Raw genomic sequence first — 13,756 nt, forward strand, 5'->3', positions numbered from 1 at the left:
GAGGGACTGTCCCTGATTCAAAGTCCCTTGTTTTGGTCTGATCTATAGAGTTATATATAAAATGCACTACTTACCTTTTAAAAAGTGTTTCCCAGTGCTAAACCTTTCATCCAATTTCGAAATTGCTGCATTTGTACATTTCAAAAGAAAATATAAAGGAATGAAGCACTTGTGGGTTTAGCCAAACCTTTTTCTCCATATAATTATCATTTAAGGGGCTGGCAGGGGGTGTGTCTTATGCCTACTTACTTTTGAAATAGGTGTCCCTCGTTCCCATCTCAAAAAGGAAGTATGTAGGTGCAACCAATTACATGCCGAATTTCCTTATTTTCTTGAAATAAAAAACTGAAGCTGATTTTGGGTTATTTTGACCATTGATCACTGTACTATGTTACTTAATGATTTAAAATGTATAAAGCATGCCCAGTTTTTAATATTACACACTGCACTGCAGTAAAGAATGAATTATTTGAGTTAGGCCATTTACCCTTATGTGGATACAGTGTGTGTATGCAGGGCCGCTGATAAGGCAGTACAACCAGCCCTCCTGTACCAGGCCCGGGCCACATCAGTTCATAAAGGGGGCCCCCGACACCTGACGAGCAGAAGCGATGGCTGTACTGCCTCATTTCCGAAACAAATCCTCCTGTGGCTCCCTCTGAAGCCCAGTGGCTTCTCCTCCTCTCCGTTCCACCGTCTTTCCCCTGCTGCAGCAAAAGAAGTAGGGTGATTGCTTCCAGTATCTGTGCTTCTCCCCCTCATCGCACCAATCACCCCCTTCTGGGTCCTTCATCACCAATCCTCCCTCCTCCCACAGCACTGCCGGCTCTCCTTCTCTCCCTATCGTCAACTGCAACTGCTGCTGGACCACACGAGGATCAGGAGGTCAGTGCACCGACACACACCATTTCAGCAGGTAGGTAGCTGGTGTCTGGCTTTATATGTGACTGGTACAAAGCTGAGAATTGATCCAACTACTACAAGGAGAAGGTTCTGGAACTGATCTTTTTAATTAATTTAAAAGGCCCTGTTCACATCTGGCGATTTGGAATCATGGGCAGAATGGCTGCGTTTTCAAATGGCACTGTAATCGTGGCAAAACACAACATGCATGTTTTGGTACATTTTTATTGGCACCTCAAATGCAATACGGTTTTGCCACGATTGTTGAACAACAGAATCACGCGGCAGTTGTGGTAAACAGCATCATACAAAGCTTCTACTCATTTTTGGATGACAAGCTTCGCACAATGCAGTTTGCTACAATTGCCGCATGATTTAGTGCAGTTCTATCTTTTAGATTTAACAGAACTTTTTTAAGTTATGGTGTGCTTTTGTTCGCTATCTAATATTGATTTTTGTGTACTTTTAGCAAAAATATTGTTTCAAAACTGTTCTCGGGGCGGGGGGGCTGTTGGGTAGGCTGTAGGGAGCCCCATGATTTCTATACACACACACACACACACACACACACACACACACACACACACACACATCTACCATTATCTTTGTACTGCATAACATTTATCCAGATTCAGGATTTTTCACTGACCCAAAATGATGTGCCTGAATATGTCTGAATATGTCTGATCTCCCATTAAGGAAACAGGTCAATGCTATTGCTGATCGGCTGATTGTCTTGCTAACCCACTGGCTGCTGTTGATGTCAGGACTCCCAGTCTGTATACTTTTTCTGAGCCAATGCATCAATAAGTATTGAAGCCAGAAAGTTAAACATTATGAAACCCAAGCAACCCGATTTTGCAGGAGAAAAGTCATAAATACAGTGCCTTGAAAAAGTATTCATACCCCTTGAAATTTTCCACATTTTGTCATGTTACAACCTCTCCTTACCTGACCTCTCAGTTTAGGTGGACGGCCATGTCTTGGTAGGTTTGCAGTTGTGCCATACTCTTTCCATTTTGGATGATGGATTGAACAGTGCTCTATGAGATGTTCAAAGCTTGGGATATTTTTTTAGAACCTAACCCTACTTTAAACTTCTCCACAGCTTTATCCCTGACCCGTCTGGTGTGTTCCTTGGCCTTCATAATGCTGTTTGTTCACTAAGGTTCTCTAAAAAAAACTCTGAGGGCTTCACAAAACAGCTGTATGTATACTGAGATTAAATTACACACATGTGGACTATATTTACTAATTAGGTAACTTCCGAAGGCAATTGGTTCTACAAGATTTTAGTTAGGGGTATCAGAATAAAGGGGGCTGAATACAAATGCATGCCACACTTTCCATCATTTATTTGTAAAGAATTTTGAAAACCATTTATCATTTTTCTTCCACTGTATAATTATGTGCCACTTTGGGCCAGATCCGCGTAGATCGGCGTAATTTTAAGCAGGCGTAGCGTATCGTAGTTACGCTACGCCGCCGCTACTTTGAGAGGCAAGTGCTGTATTCTCAAAGCACTTGCGTCTAATGTTACGGCGGCATAGCGTAAATGTGTCGGCGTAAGGGCGCGCAATTCAAATGGATAAGATGTGGGCGTGTTTTATGTTAATTCTACTTGACCCCACGTAAATGAGGTTTTTTTTTAACGGCACATGCGCCGTCCGTGGGGAAATCCCAGTGCGCATGCTCGAAATCACGTCGCAAATAGTCAATGCTTTCGACGTGAATGTAATTTACGCAAAGCCCTATTCGCGAACGTTTTACGCAAACGACGTAAACAACGGAAAATTTGACGCTGGCCCGACGTCCATACTTAACATTGCATACGCCTCATAGACCCAGGGGTAACGTTACGCCGAAAAAAGCCTTACGGAAACGACGTAAGAAAAATGCGCCGGGCAGACGTACGTTTGAGGATTGGCGTATCTAGCTAATTTGCATACTCTATGCGGAAATCAACGGAAGCGCCACCTAGCGGCCAGCGTAAATATGCACCTTAGATCCGACGGCGTACTAAGACGTACGTCAGTCGGATCGAGCCCACATTCAGTCGTATCTTGTTTTGGGGATACAAAAAAAAATACGACGGGGCATCTTAGAACTTACGCGGCGTATCAATAGATATGCCGGCTTAAGTTCTTTGTGGATCTGGGCCATTGTGTTTATCTATCATATAAAATCCCAATAAAATACATTTACGTTTTTGGTTGTAACATGACAAAATGTGGAAAATTTCAAGGGGTGTGAATACTTTTTCAAGGCACTGTACATCCATATATCTTTCATGATTACGGTAGTTCTCTTTAAGTGGATATTACATTTGTATGATTCCAAGAATAAGCATAATAAGACTCACATAGTTTACTCAATAAATGCACTGCTTTAATTTTGGCACCATGATGAAAATTAGCAAGGCACATAAAAGAAAATTACAAATAAAATGTATTTCCCATTCTACTCTCAGTATTCAGTTTTCTTATAGCTTTTTTTTAGAACTCTGAGTCCTCACACTTAACTCTTTCGTATATGAGTAGTAACCATTTGTGAGAATTTATTTCTGCCTTCTTTTCTGTTACCAGAAAGGCTATTTCTATGGTGTAAAGTAACATCTGCCCCTTTGCTGCCAGATGGGTTATGAAATGAGAAAACAAAGCGCGCCTTGGGAAGGTAGACATTGTACTTTTTTTCAGTAAAACGTATTTATTTTAAAAGTGTCATGTTCAAATCCTCGTCTACCAGTTCTACACCTGTGCACCTCCATTCTCTTTGTATGTCACCAAGATTTCTTTAGGAGGTTGGGTGTGAAAAGGTAAGTAGTTACCTGATGACATTTCTAGATGCTATAGAAAACAATATATAAATATAACCAGGGACGATCCGCCCTATAGGCTCACTATGCAAGCCGCTTAGGGCCCCACAAAGCTGCGGAGGGCCCCCCAAATTACTAGAGGCCCTGCCTGGTGAGAAGTCATTTTCGGCCCCTCACCCCGCTTCTCAACTAGCTGGCTGCATGGGAGAAGAGGTAAGAAGTCAGCACCTCCCGCTTCTCACTTTAATTTAAGATGTAATTTCAGATAGCAGAACATCCCCGCTTCTCAACTTTAATCTTTAATGTGACATGTCACTGTCGGCAGCGTCCCCCCCCCCCTGCTTCTCAACTTTAATGTGACATGTCATTTTGCTTAGGGCCCCAGGGAGGACATGATCGGCACTGGATAGAACCATTGTACCTTTATAATGAAAAACTCAAAGACCTAAGAACTAACATGTAGCATAGATATACTCTTCACAGCCCAGCACTTCTCTGCTCCATGTAGTGTTTATATCTGATTTTCTCAGTGCCAGTTCTATTGGGGTTAATTGAAGACCCCACATGGGCACTGCAGCACAGATGGTAGAAGAAGTCCAGATGTAAAAACTGTTTGGTTCAAAGGAGAGCTGTGCAGTGTATAACGGTGTGTGCTACAGCCGAGGACTGTTATTGGGTACAATAGAAAGGAGTAGGGTGGGAGAACCTGTGCAGAATTTGTACTTCAACATAGGACATATTTTTTCAAGTGTCCTTTTCCTGAAATTCCAGAATTTGTTTTTGGGAAGTATGGGTGTGTTTCATATGGATGCAACTGCATATATGTGCAGAGACACATCAAACTAGAAAAAAAAAAAAAGAACACAAAGTCTTTTTTTAAGCAAATTGTGACAATTTAGATCGCAAAGTGAACAATGACAAAGGAATGTGTGGACTTGTGCTGCAATAGTAAGGCAATAGATCATGCATGAGTAGCTATTTACATCGCTGTGGGCAATTCTGTATCTTGGCCTAGGCCAACAATGCCCAGGCCTAGGGCAGCACTTTGCAGGGGGGACAGCATGAAAAGAGTCCCCGACAGCTTGTGCTACACTTTTAGTGTAGCGCCAGTCCTATGAGGTGGACTGAGCAACACGACAAATCGGTCTGGCGCCCCCATAAAGCAGCCGCACTGCGAAGACACAAGGGACACTGACATGGTCACCTATACCTGGCAAGTAGGTAGTAGGACTCTCCTGCAATCATTTGCTTGTGTCAGTTGTACATATTAAGGAATCTTAATATTATTTCTGTTGATTGCTGATGAGAAAAATAAACAGGTGGATTTATTTGTTCCTGCCCCCAATCCTTCCTTTGCTTTCTGCCTGGACCACATACCTTCATCACTGTGCTATATGTTTTCTGCTGCATCACTGGCATGGTTACAACCTCTTATGCCTCGTACACACGTACAGGATTTCCGACGGGAAAAACTCCCTTCGGAAATCCTGAGGGGGAAGCCGAAAACCTGCTCGGTTCAGTTTTTCGCCTACAGATGGCCGGTTTTCCCGGCAGGAAAACTGCAATGGAGCTTTGGCCGGGAATCCCGGGACGTGTGTATGCTCCATCGCAGTTTTTCCCATAGCATAGGAAAACCGCCAGACAAAAGTCTACCATATTTCCCGGCGGGGAAAAAGAGAACTGGTTCTCTTTTTGTCCGGCAGTTTTTGGGCAGTTTTCCCGTCGGAAAAACTGCGAGGAGCATACACACGGCCAATATTCCTGGGCAAAAGCTCTTAAGTCCGCCATAAATTTTACAGAAATTTGTGTTTAATGTAGAACAATAGGCAACACTTTTTCCATTTTGGATAGAGTAAGGCATGGTTATAGTACCTGGTAATTTTTTTTTGCCATCCGTTCATTTCCCTTCATTTCCTGCCCCATAGCCAAACAGGAAGTGAGAGGAAATCTCTGCAGATTCAGGGAATCCCCCCCCCCCCCCAGGCCCTCAGAACTAGTGTCCCCACTGGAAAATGTCAAGTCAGGTCTTAAACAGGAAGGGGTGTGACCTTGACAGGAAGGGGTGGGTCATATTTAAATTAGGGGTTTGCACGAGTTTAGTAAGGCCTAGGGCCTAGGGCAGCACAAAACCTAAATACACCACTGGCTGTATGGGTTCATATGGGGAAATATTTTCCCTATGTATTTGTCATTTTGCATCTGCTATGCTATAATTGCACATCTTCCCATAAGTCTTCGGTCACTAATACTATACTTTAGTCTCTTTCCACTTATAGTATGCATGTGTGGGAATAGTATTCTTTACATATTTATTGGCTGTGAAGTTGAGAAAAGGCTTTTATTACATTTGGCTGATGCAGGTACCAACAGATATTATCCACACAGAGTTTTTCTACTTTTCTGTGCTACTTGATTTTTGTAATGCATCATAAATCACAGTTTACCGTCAGTCAATTTTACAACTATAAAAGCTTAGGAGGCAGAGTGGGCAATATGCTAATACCATTGCTCTGTTGCTATGTTATATTCTGCTATGGTAATTTCATTTCCATGCCTTCCCTTTTGTTTAACATAAATTTTGCTCATCATATGATTATTTTAAGTACATTGTACTGATTATTCTCTGTATTTCTGGTGTAAACTGGAATGACAAAGGGTTCCTTATTTCAAACAGAAGTGGTCAGGGTTTCAGAGTATACTGATGCTTGTCCTAAAATATACAAACGTTCCTCTTTTCATGAATGATACATGCAGATAAGCTGGAGATACGTGCTAAGCAAACACCATCATGTCCATAAAGCTTGGAGGAGAGTATATAGACAGGTAGCCGGTTTTACGTGGCGTAGCTTCACAGAAACGTTGCTTGAACTTTTACTTTCCAGATTATCTTTGAAGAACAGACCAACGTTTGTTTGGCTTTCTAATTTTCCTGAATAAATAATTTCCACAGGATTTCTTTACAAGTGGTTGAGTGTCCACAGTTGATTTTTACATTCGCAGAGTGAAAAGCTCAGCTGTGATGTTCTTGCATCCAAGATAACATGTTACACTTCACAGATCCTATTTTTATAAAGGTCTTCCAGAAGCATTATCCAGATTCAATGGCAGTATTGTCCTGTCAATGAACTTATGTAGAGTCCTCTAGCTGTAGGAGAAGTTGACAAGTTGGAGCCATCAAAGGGAGCAGATGACCACTTCTTAGTCCTTTTGATGACCACTCCTGGCACACCTGTTGGGAAAAAAAAAATTCAGTTTATCTATGTATTTGTTTATTATATATATCAGGTTAGGCTGTAGATGATGAACCCATGGTGGTTTTATTTCTTTGTATTATTTAAAATATTCCTGTACCTACCTGTTGAATAAATTTAAAGATGGCCTACTATTATAATTCATAGATCACCTGTGCGGCTTTATTTTTTGTGCTATAAACAAAAAAAGAGCAACAATGTTGAAAAAAGACAACAATATTTTAAATTTTTTGCTATAACAAATACCCCCAAATTTAAAAAAAAAAAAAACTAATATGTACCGTATTCTTATATATATTTTTGGTAAAAAACAAAATCACAATAAGCGTATATTGATTGGTTTGCACAAAAGCTATAGCGTCTGCAAAATAGGGGGAAGATTTAGGGACTTTTTTTATTTTTTACTAGTGATTTTTAGGGGGACTGCGACATTGCGACAGACAGATCGGACACTTTTTTGGGACCAGTGACATTTATACAGCGATCAGTGCTATAAAAATGCACTGATTACTATATAAATGACGCTCACAGGGAAGGGGTTAAAACTAGGGGGGAATTAAGGGGTTAAGTGTGTCCTAGGGAGTTGTCTCTAACTGTGGGGGGAGTGGACTGAATAGGAGTACAGAGAGATCGCTGTTCCTGATGACTAGGAGGAACAGATGATCTCTCTCTACTCCCCTGACAGAACAGGGATCTGTTTGTTTACATTGACAGATCCTGTTCTGCCTTTCTGTGGAGCGATCGCGGGTGGACGGCGGACATTGCGGCCACCAGCCACGCGCATCCTCTCCGGGTGCCCGCTCTATCTATTACACGAAGCGCCATACCGTTCCGGCGATTCACACAATAGACCCGACCTGCCACCATATATTGGCGGTGGCTGGTCGACAATTGGTTAAAGTAAATGCTATCTGTCTACATTCTACTTAAGTTTGGGATTATTTGTAGTAATATATTTCTCTTAACCGCAATGCAATAAATGTGCCCAGCTTTAAAGGAACCTAGATGTCAAGTTCCCTACCTCTGAATATTGCATTAGCCCCCGTTCACGCCAGCACGACTTGTCATGCAATTTGACAGGTCAAATTGCATGACAAGTCGCACCCTATTGTCGGCAATGGAACTGTTCAAACCGGTGCGATCCTGACTTTGCGGTGCCACATTCTTCAATAGGGACATATCTCCAGTTATTTCCACGTATGTGGTGCTTGGAGGATAGAAATTTCCACAATGACATGCTACTGTATCTGAAATGCTTTAAGTAGTTTTGTTTGGTATTTCAGTTTTTTACTTTTATTTTTGTAATATATATTTTTTGACATCATTATTTACTTTATTGATAGTTCTAAACATACTTTACGTACTATGAGATCTATAAAGGGGATATGCGATTATGTGATTGATAACATCTGTGTTCAACTTGTAATTGCACATATATATACTGGGTTGGTAACCGCATTCCCTTGTGGTTTTGATAAAGCACGGATCCCGTGTGAAACGCGTAAACATTGTACCCCCCTGTTTGTCTGTGCTTGGTTGTTTTTAACCACTTGCCGACTAGCCGCTGTCATTATACTGGTCGGCTCGTTCCCGCCGTAGGAGTACGTCAGCTCCTTTTAAAAGCTAAAGCAGGAGCGTGAGTTTGGTGAGTGTGGTGAAGCTCTGCTACTTTCCATAATCCAATCATGTGCAAGCAATAATGCTGTTTTCTTTTTTCTTTCCTCCTGATTGGGTATTCTTTAAAAAGTGACGCATCACAGCATTAATTAAACCTGAGTGCAACTGCGCTTGCAAAGTGCACAGTCTTTTTGCCCTAAGTAAATCCACCCCCTCTTCTCTTATAAATGTTTCTTACTTGCCTGCTAGCATTTTTTTCTATTTTTACACTAGGCACTTCATAAGTTCAGGACCACAGTATTTAATAGCAGAATTACCTGAAAAATTCCAACCGCTTAGATCAGCTCTTTACCCAAAATTTGTTACACAAGTTACATGTTAAAAATCATTTGTTGCTCATACTTTTTGTTAAAGTGATTGTAAAGGTTTGTTTTATGTTTCTTTTTAAATAACAAACATGTTATACTTACCTGTTCCCCGATCCTCCTTTTCTGGGATCCCACCCAAGACATTTCTGGCTCCTCCTCTTCTCGAGTGCCTCCTGGGAGAGACGCTTTCCAAGGGGGCACTCATGCGGGCGCGCTCCCGAGTCCTGCTGCTGCATCTATTGACACAGACAGCAGGACTCGGCCCCGCCGCCCGACTCGCGTGCCACTGGATTTGATTGACAGCATCGCGAGCCAATGGCTCCTGCTGCTATCAATCTATCCAATGCTGGAGCTGCTGTGCTTGCCCCGTCGCTGGAACGATTGGCTCAGGATAAAAAAGAGGGGGGGGGGGGTGGGGGGGTGCTGCAGCACAAAAGGTTTTTCACCTTAATGCATAGAATGCATTAAAGTGAAAAACCCTGAGGGTTTACAACCTCCTTATTACAGTACAAAGGAATACAAATTATGTGTTGCACAAGCAGTTTGGTTTTGTGTTTGGGTACAATTGAAATTTTGAGATTAAACAAAGGTCTTTTTTTCAACCCTGCTAACCGAACAACTTAGCGTTAACAATCATCTCTGAACACATGTGGGTGGAAGGCAAGGCTTATAAACACAGAAGATTCATCAAAAAGAAATGTCTGTTTATTACAAAGTTCCCAAAGCAATACCAATGACCCTTTTCAACATTTTGGCAAGCTTTTAGTCTATTGTATTAGTGCTTGGAAACATGTGCTCTGCAAATACTCACTTGCCAGTAATAAGAATTTAACAAGAGGAGTCAGATAAATTGTGCCCCATCAAAAGGGAGGGGAAAATTGGACACTGAGAAAGCCGTGTCCTTCACCAACACCAATGGGATCCTCACACACATGTACATTCCTAATGCATGTCTGTAGATGCTCGGTCTGGCAAATTTACTAGTATGACATCATATGACATGTAAAACCATAGAAATAAACGAACAAGATTTATTATGGCACTAGGTTGGAAGTATTAAAAAAAATAAAAAATTTCACCAAAAAAAATAACATTTACTAAATGCCACCAAAGTAAATACATATGATTGCTTAAATATAGCAGATATTCACTTTTGGGGGTGTGTACAGTAGTTATATATACATAGATTATTCAGTCGGCTTTTTTGCTAGGTCCTGTAAGAAGTCAGCATCTACTTTCTTCAGATTTTACTGTAACTTTGGTGAAAGAATTGGTGCTTGTGCCTCCTCTGTATAAAACAAGAGGAGGTATTAAAAGGTTGTGACCTGGTGGGAAGGCACTGTATACAGTATGGAAAAATGTGATGACAGCAGTTATGACGAAACTAGTAGGGTGGAGTCTATGCTCAGTCTCAACACGCTAGTTCTTATATGATCTGCAGACTGTTTTTTTATCCTGCAACTTTATATCCTTGTCTAATTGCACTTGTGTTATCCCAATAAACCATCACGGTTTTATGCTATGTTTACATTCTTCTCCTCTTTTTTACACTTTACCTGGGAGCGAGAGACAGAGAGAGCAGCAATTTGAACTGATATCTTCATCATCCTGCCTACATCCAGAGGACGTATCCTATGCATTGTTTGAACCCACGCTTTACTAGGCTCCTATAATGTGGAGTCTAGTCATCTGGTAAGGACACTTTTCTCTTTATCATGGTGGAAGGCCTCGTACATACAACCGTTTTCCTCGACAGAATCCATCAAGAAACTTGGTGGCAGAGCTTTTTTGCCAAGGAAAACGGTTGTGTATATGTTTTTCATAGAGAAAACTGTCGTGAGAAAAAAAGAGAAGTTCTCTTTTCCCTCGTCGGGAGTCTCAATTTCCTCGTCTGCCCTTTTTTCGACGAGAAACACGTTCGTGTGTATGCTTAGAAACCCGCGCATGCTCAGAAGGGTGGCGCCAGTGGAATCAAACTTCCCCTTTATAGTGCCGTCGTACGTGTTGTACGTCACCGTGTTTGAGAGCGATGAGATTTGGTCTTGACAGTGTGTACGCAAAGAAAGCTTGTCAAGATTCTCGACAAGCCTGACAAGGAACTCGTCGAGGAAAACGATGTTTCATTTACGACGAGCTCCTCGGTCGTGTGTACGAGGCCGAAGGTGCACTTCTGCTCTTTAGCCTTTCATTACCATTAAAGCGGAGGTCCACCCAAATTTTTTTTTTTAAAGCCAGCAGCTACAAATACTGCAGCTGCAGACTTTTAATAAATGGACACTTACCTGTCCAGCGCACCCACGATGTCAGCAGCCGAGGCCAAGCAATCGCTCGTCTCTCGGCTGCCCCCGCCAGGAAGTGAAGCGTTGCGGCTTCACTGCCCGGTTCCCTACTGCGCATACACGAGCTGTGTGGCACGCCCTCACTGGTCCCCGCTGTCTCCTGGGACCAGTGTGTTTCCCAGAAGATAGCAGGGATGACGCGAAGGGGCGTGACTCCCGTGGGAGTCTATTCTCGGAAGTGGATGCAAATGCCTGTAATACAAAGGTATCTGCACCCCCCCTCCCCCCTGAAAGGTGCCAAATGTGACAAAGGGGGGAAGGTTCGGAAAAGCGGAGGTTCACTTATTGTGTGGATCTCCGCTTTAAGACACAAATATTCAAGAACATTTCACTCATTTTGGATTCCTTTATGGACTGATCACTGTTACTTTTGATATCTTCTTAGACTGATCATTGTACATACATTTATATTTTGTGTGTTTTGTCATATCAGGCCTCGTACACACGACAGAGATTCTCGGCAGAATTCGCCGAGAAACTCGGTCAAAACCCGGATTCTGCCGAGAATCTCTGTCGTCTGTACAGTTTTGGCTCGATGGAGCCGCCGAGGAGCTCGACGAGAAAATAGAGAACATGTTCTCTATTTTCTCGTTGGCCGCGTTGTTCTATAGGAGAAGGCGGCCCGCCGAGCTCTTCGGCGGCTTCATCCCAAAACGAGACGAGGAACTCGACGTGCCAAGCACGTCGAGTTTCTCTGTCGTGTGTACGAGGCCTCACTCTTTTTCTGCGGCAATCCTGAGTTTTTACTGCATACAGTATGTACTTTCTACTTTGAATGTAATGCACACTGGCTCCTTTTTAGGACAATAACTTGCATATTAGCCTTTAAAATTAACACTTTAGATTTCAAATGTTCGAGTCCCATAGACTTTAACGGGGTTCTAAAGTTCACACGAACATTTGGTGTGTTCGCAAGTTCTGATGCGAACCGAACAGGGGGGGTGTTCGGCTCATCCTTAGTGTTTAGTAATAGAACATGTTTTATTTTTTTTCTATGGTAATTCCTATAGTCTGCGTGCAACTTCGATGGAGAAAAAGCCCACACATGCTCAGAATCAAGTCGACGCATTCTCGGAAGCATTGAATTTCATTTTTCCCGGCTCGTCGTAGTGTTTTATGTCACCGCGTTTTGGACGCTCTGAATTTGGTCTGACAGTGTGTATGCAAGACAGCTTGAACGGAATTCCGATGAAAATTCCATCGGATTTTAGGCCATAGGAAATTCAGATCGTGTGTTCGGGGCATTAGGCAGTTGTCCCCAGAACAGGTGTCTCCAATGGAAGGTTTCATCTTACCTCTTGCTTAGGAGACAACTGTAAACATTTTGGATTTCCCCCCCACTTTATCAGTGACAATGGTCACCAATACAAATATAGGGGTGAATCTCCCCAATGGGGACACAGACAATAATTAAAACTTGACAGAGAGCGTGACCCTTCCCCACTCTATAATATAAAAAAACACTTTAAAAACCTTAGAGCTTCAATACATTTTAGATTACATATTTCTGTTGCATCATTTAATTTTTATCACCCTTGACACAAAAAAATATCCTTTGAACCTGATTTACTAAAGGAATATAGCATAATTACTGTATTACCCCCCTTCATGACCAGGCCATTTTCTGTGATACAGCACTATGTTACTTTAACTGTCAATTGCGCAATCGTGCAAAGCAGTACACAAATAAAATTGATGTATTTTTTACATTTCATAAGTTAGATTCTGGTTTCAAGGCCTAGGCAAATGATTTCATACATCCCAGGAGTCTTCAGGAGCGCAGGATGGTTTCTCTAAGCTAGGCACACCCTCCTGCATACATACCTGAGCCAATGGCAGATGGATTATGAGAATTAAATGCTACATAAATTCAGTTACCTCACTCATATCCATGGCCAGAAATGCTAGGAGGATGTTTTTCAAAGTGACTTCTCAGCAAAATAAAGCATGGAGACATGGATGGATGTCTGAGTTTGCTTTCAAAATTAAAAATGAATTGAATAGAATTTTTGATGTGTGGTGCTCAGATGCAGTGTAGTTACGCTTTAAGAAGACTGACATAAGGATCTAAAAATACTACTGCCCATAGACACTAGTCAGATTCTAGCTTTTTATTTCGTAACATTGGTTCAAAATTGAAAATAAAAGAAAAAGGATCTGACCATCTGAAACCAAAAACATACTTTTTCCTTCTTCATGCTTTTATAAAGCATTTAAATCACCTAATTTAAATAAAAGAGATACTGGAATGCACCAGTCAGACACTTTGTTTCTTGGATGGGAAGACTGTATTTTTACAATAGAAAAGGAGGCAATGGAGCTAAACTATGATGCTTACTGTATTTTGCCAAGTATTGCCACAGTACACGATCAGTTGCAAAATATAGCACAGTAAGCTATGACAAAGCTAAAAAGTATTTCCATAATCATGAGAAACCAATAATGATCAAGCACATTTGTATC

General features: G+C 41.7%; 1 protein-coding gene across 1 annotated transcript in view; it reads right to left on the reverse strand.

Moving 5' to 3' along the window:
• Positions 1–5,879: 5,879 nt before the first annotated feature.
• LOC120929387 (twist-related protein 2-like) overlaps positions 5,880–13,756 on the reverse strand; it is a 67,055-nt gene continuing 59,178 nt past the window's right edge. Inside the window, exon 2 of the mRNA XM_040340776.1 lies at positions 5,880–6,947. The gene's annotated coding sequence lies outside the window, so the exon portion shown is untranslated. The remainder of the gene's footprint in view (positions 6,948–13,756) is intronic.

Source organism: Rana temporaria, chromosome 2, assembly GCF_905171775.1.
Source record: "Rana temporaria chromosome 2, aRanTem1.1, whole genome shotgun sequence".
Lineage (NCBI taxonomy): Eukaryota > Metazoa > Chordata > Amphibia > Anura > Ranidae > Rana > Rana temporaria.